This window comes from Archocentrus centrarchus, chromosome 2 (assembly GCF_007364275.1).
Source record: "Archocentrus centrarchus isolate MPI-CPG fArcCen1 chromosome 2, fArcCen1, whole genome shotgun sequence".
In the NCBI taxonomy this organism is placed as follows: domain Eukaryota; kingdom Metazoa; phylum Chordata; class Actinopteri; order Cichliformes; family Cichlidae; genus Archocentrus; species Archocentrus centrarchus.
Genome location: NC_044347.1, coordinates 11,893,481 through 11,899,480, shown reverse-complemented (window position 1 = coordinate 11,899,480; position 6,000 = coordinate 11,893,481).

The following is a 6,000-nucleotide window of genomic DNA, read 5'->3' as shown; positions in this document are numbered from 1 at the left end:
CTCCGCCTCCGCCACCTCCCTCCTGAGAAAGCACACTCAAAGGCCTGCGAGAGCTTCCCCGCAGAAAGAGGCTGCCATCTAAAAACAGCCTCTGCAGCTGGCGGCCGCAGCGAGAGGCGTGCTTTCAGCGCTCGTGCCCGTAGTCGCCGTTTACTCCGGCTAAATGTATGGAATCAGACACTCGCTAAAAACTACAATTACAGGTGATATACAGATTGAAATCATAGGGGCTGTTTTTCTTTTTTTTTTTTTTTTTGTTGATGAAAATTGTCCTAATGAGTGGTTTGGCGATTTGTGGGGTGGAAGGGAGGGAAGGGTTGGTGCTGCTGTTGGAGGAGACCGTGAAAGTCTTTTCTCCTTGTGTGTGTGTGTGTGTGTGTGTTGGGGAGGTGTTGGGGTAGGGAGGTGTGGGGTGGCGTAGGGGTGGGGGGGCATAAACAGCTGCACCTGCTGCTGCGGCGTGCACTGCCACAGTTAATGATATCGGATGATATCATTAGGCAAAGTGCTCATAAACAGATGTTGGAGGCGCTGCCTAAACAGTGTCAGCTGAGCCAGTTTGCATCTCTGTGAACGTATTATTTATATAGGGCATTTAAGTTTGTTATGTTAATAACCCCTCTGTTAGCATGCAGGATGTGGTACAGGAAGAAAACAGAGATGAAGCTGCTGTGGGGGGTGGTGGGGGATTAGCAGCCGAGAGTTGAACTGCACCTCGGAGGCTGATCTGAGGTGTGAGGAGCTGAGCAGCAGGCTGGAGACGAGAGCCGAATCCAACATCGACCTCGGGACCGAGCGAGGCCGTAAAACTGTTATTATCGTGACCGCAAGGTGCTGAATTAAAACAAATACTCTATACAAAGCTGAAGCACGATACTGAAGACGTGAACCAGCGCAGGAGTGTCTTAAACCTGCATTCTTCCTTTCACCACCAGGGGGCGACTCCTGCTGTTAAACAAAAAAGAAATCAAATTATATAGAAATCTACAGAAAAATGAAGCCTTTTTTGCACTTGATCTGTAACCACATGGTCACTTTCCCTGGTGAGTTTATGGTCTCAGTCTCTAGTTTAGGGTCTTAATTAGTAAAAAAAAAAAAAATTCTGTGAGCATTCAGGGAGATCACAGCCAGCTGCCTCTTCTTTTGTGGTTTAACTAAACTTCTAACATCTAGGTTATGGTTTGGAAACAGGTGCTAACAAAGGAGTTAATCCCCGATGATCACATTTTATGGGCAAAACTGGCCAGTGATTTTTTAAAACTTCAATTCAGACACATTATTTATGCTGTATTTGTGAAAACAGTAATTATTGAGGACTGTCTTGTGAGGGCCCCCTGCTGCTCCTCCAACTGAATTGCAACAATTTTCTTTTCAGTGGGACCAACAGAAAGTAGAATGGTTCCCTTAGATCGCTTCCTCTTCCACTTACATTGTTAAATGAACAGAAGAAGAAGAAGGAAAAAAAAAAAAAAGGAAAGCATGGAGGCATCAACAGCTGAAGGATTAACTTCAGTGAATTCCTGCAGGTGCTTTTGGCAGCTTGACTGAACCTCAAACAATCGAGGTAAAGAACACCTTTCCTTCTGCCGTTTCTTTACAGCAGGTCTTCAAACACAGACACAGAAATATCAGTGAAAACAAACCCAGAGTACTCAGTGAAAGCAGGTGATGTGCTTTACGGATGCAGGAAGAACAACCAAGCAGCACCTGAGCCCTGTTAACTCACCTGTGTACACATCCTGCTTTAAATCAGCAGGTTAAAATATAAATAAAAAAACAGGGTTTGTTTCCCTTCAGTGTCAAATGACTAGAAAGTAACAGCACATAGAAAGAGATTTCCAAAGAATCTGAACAAGATTTATTAATAGTTGTTTGGTGATTAGACTCCGATGGCCCATCAATGCTGAAGGGAATCCCAGTAGAGATATGAATTAGGCAGGACCTACCCGGAGTCTAGATGCTGGTGGTGGTGGAGACTAAGATTGAGGCTTGGAAGGAGCTCTTGGGTGGTGAAGGGGAGGTGGTGGGTTGCACGAATGAATCAGGAAGGGAGAATGACAGATGAGCAGAGAAATTTAAAGCAAGCTGAGCAGAGGCTGATTGGCTCAAGGAAGGTGGGCAGAGAGATGATTGGACTAGAAGAGATGAGGTCAGTATTGAGTCTGGCACTGTGGGAAAGTGGAAGTGATGACAAAAGAGAAGAGGCCAAACACCTGAGAAAGAATGCGGATGAGTGATTTCAGATCTTCCTTATTGAACTTATGCCTAAGCTTCATTCTACAGCTAAAGAAAAAAAAATCAGACAGAACTGGTAATTGTAATAAAACAATTTCAGCGAGTTTTAGGCAAGAAATTCCCAATATTTCCTCGTCCCACTTCTTGAATATATACAGTACTGTGCAAAAGTCATCAGTCACAACTCATTTATTGATATTTTGCTAGGAAAATTGGAAATAACATGGAAATACAGCATATGAGGCAAAAACAGAGTTTGTACAATTCTAACAAGCTTGAAAGTCAACATTTGGTGTGACCACCTTTATTCTTCAGCACAGTCTGAACTCTCTGAGGCAGCTTTCTTCTCATTTCTTTAAGTAGTCTTCAGGAATAGTTCTCCAGGCTTCTTGAAGGACATTCAAAGCTCTTCTTTGGATGTTTCTGCCTTTTGTTTTGTTCTCTGTCAGGATGATCCCACACTGCTTCAATGATGTTGAGGTCCGGGCTCTGGGGAGGCCGATCCATGACTGATAGTGTTCCACTGTGTGTTTTTCTATCCAGGTATGCTTTTACTGCATTGGCAGTGTGTTTGTGTTTTAGTGCTGTACAAATGGGCTCCACAGTCACCAGCTTTCTGCATCATGGATGTGCAGCTCAAAATTTGTACCACAAAGAATGAAGACAGTTTTAAAGGCAAAACGGAGTCCAACCCCCGTACCAGCAAGGTGTACCCAATAAAGTTTAGTTTATTATTGTACAAGCCTGTGCCCCCTCTCCAATTGTTATCAGCCCCCCTCCCCCTGTATCACCCTGGTACCCCGAGACACCCTCGTTCATTAGGTTGTTAATGCAGGAGCAAACACATCAGCTCATGGCATTCAGCTTCAAACAGAAGCATAAAGTGCCTCATGCTATCGTTTCTGTCCATGAAAGGAAACGATGTGTTTTAACCACACTTACTTCTTCTTTGTCCCCCCGTGTGCCACCCCATTGAAAAGAAATCCTGTTAAAGCCCATGCCTATAGATGTTTTTGACTGATTTGAGTCAAAGCTTTCTCAAACAAAACCAACAAGAAGAATTGTTGTTGCCTCCAAACTTTTTTAAGATCGCCTCACACTTGAAAATAAAATCAGGTGTTGGGTTTTCTTCTCTCTTGCAGTTCTTTCAGGAAATTTGATTTCATGTGTCAAAAGTCCTGTCTGTAAAAGAAAAATGTAGAAAAAAGGAAAATTCCAGCAGAAAGCAGCAGGAAGTAAAAAATAGACGTGTCCCACCTTGTAGCAGTGAGGCATCAAGCCTCACTTTTACAGCACTCATACACGTGTTAACAGATTTATGTAAAAGGTTAACGTGCTGGTGTTATTCTGTTCAGGCGCTGCCATTTTACCCCCCCTTCCTCCTCCTCCCCACCTCCCTGGCTGGGAAAAAAAAGGGGGAACAGGCGCCCATTTCCCTGCCACCATTATGCTCATTTGTCCTGTCAAGAGAATGACAGGCCGGTTGACTCTTCCCCAGATACGACCATTAGGTAACGCTCTGTCATCTGACAGCGAGGCATTCTGCCGCTCCCTAAAAACCCCCTAATTATTTCCTTCGCCAGAGACAGGCGGTGGCGGGTAGGTAATTTTTAACCTTTCACGTGCACCTGGGGAACCCTCCTCCGGGGAGCCAAGGTGCCTGTGTGGCATTCAGTCATCAAAACATGACCTTTTATGGCCGTTCGGAGAGCAGTTGGCACCGGGTGCCATGCGCCGGCTAATGCTAATGTTGATGACTAATTTATGCATCAGTCGACCGCATCTGCAGCAAGTTTAGGGTAGCAACAATGTGTGATAGAGCAGTGAGAGAGGAGAGGAGAGGAGGGGGCATAGCTGCAGAGCAAGCAGAGGTGAAAGGCATTTTGGGGGGAAGGGGTGGGGCTTTTGAGACACCGGGTAGCCTGGCACGACAGGGAATTGAGGGGGCTAATTATGTTGCAGGGAATACATTCAGCGTGACCAGCGAGCCTTTTTAGAATTTGTCGAGCGCAATCTGACTAACGTGGCTGACCTTTACTTTTTTTTTTTTTTTTTTTTTTAGCCCAAATTGCGGAAGACCACAGAGCATGCAAGATGTGTGCATATTCTATGACCTAATTGCCTTTTTTCTTGTGAAGCCAAAAGCTGTCCAGTGCCACCATCACCACCACCAAAAACAAGCTGGGATGTCACAGAACCTCATCACTACCGAACTGTGGAAACATACAGTAGATAAAGAACATCTAAAGTCAACTTACAGTAAACCTACAATAGATACAGAACATTTACAGTGAGCTTACAGTAAATACAGAACAATCTTAGAGTTTTATAGTACTTTTATCACAGACTTCACTGAAGGTGAATATTTTGATGGATTAGGAGAAACTGCAGTCCAGCCTACAGACATCAGTTTGATACGTCGGTTTTGTGCAGGAAGAACATCAAAATCTAGCATGTTAATCAATGAGATTCAGAAAGGGAGTCTGTGGATTTTTGGTGTTTTTAGTGTAGAGCTAAGCTAAGTGTTTTTAGTTTTTATTCTATGATACTATGCACAAAGACGTTGGTAGTTGCAGCCTTACAGTCCTTATTATACTTCTAATTAAAGCTGACCCCTCTCCATTTACAGTTTGTGTCACACTTTTTCCAAGTTTTACTACATCTTGGCTAGTATTTAAATTAAAATATGAAAAACCACAGGTGATCTGCTAGCAACCAAAGCCATCACTAGGAGGTTTTTGGTGCAGTACTTTCTGTGTAACTGATTTCAGTCAGCGACAGCTAGCAGCCTCCAGGGTCTGGTCTATCTCCAGAGTTTTGGAGATAGACTGGAAACCTGAAATCCTCGACTGTCGGACTATCGCCGTGTTTTGCATAGATACAGGCTTCATATTGCGTCCCTTCATACGCTTTGGCATCAGGATGCCGCCATACCTCAACTCCGTCCCGGAACTTCATAGCGGAAGTTGGTCTGTACCAGAAGTCACGTGACCTTCATAGCAGAAGTGGGTCTTCTTCATGTGCTTATCCGTCGTGATGCAGCCGGCAGATTTATTGCATACTATCTTAAAACAGGGTGAATGCACCTTGCTAACCAAGCTAGCTAACCAATACTAGCTTTAAAATTGGCTTAAAAAATAAACAAAATGCCAACCATTGAAATGGAAAACTCAACACTTCAAGATGTAATCAGGTCATATTTATCATGGTAACATATACTTTGTACATATTGTCTGTGATTTACTCATTTGCCTTTTTTCAGGCTAAGCTAACTACCAATTAGTTGTAACTTGTAGCTGTTCACTCAAGAGAGTGGCATTAACCTCAGGAAAAAAAAAAAAATCAAGAAACATTTCAACAGAGATGTATTTGTTCAGCTTCTATTTAAAACATGCAGGACATTTATTCATCTGTATCAGGGTTAGAAATATGCTTGCATATTTTTCGCTTCTTCCACCAACGTAGCAGCGGATATGAATGGGTGAGAAGGAGCGAATGCCCCCTGCACTGTCGGCCTGCCTGAGAGCGATGGTGAAGGTGATGACAGTGACGTTTATGAGACGGCGCGGCCTCGGGATTTTCAAAAAACAAAACTCAAAATGTTTATAATCTTCCCCGAAACTACTGAAAAATCCATAATTTCTTCTTATCGCAAAGCATTTCAGCAAGCTGGAGATGGATTTCAGGGTGAAAGTAATCGGATCAAAAGTAAGTGATGGCACTATTCTGCTTGAAAAAGATAATTTGTATGAATCGGGCCTTGTG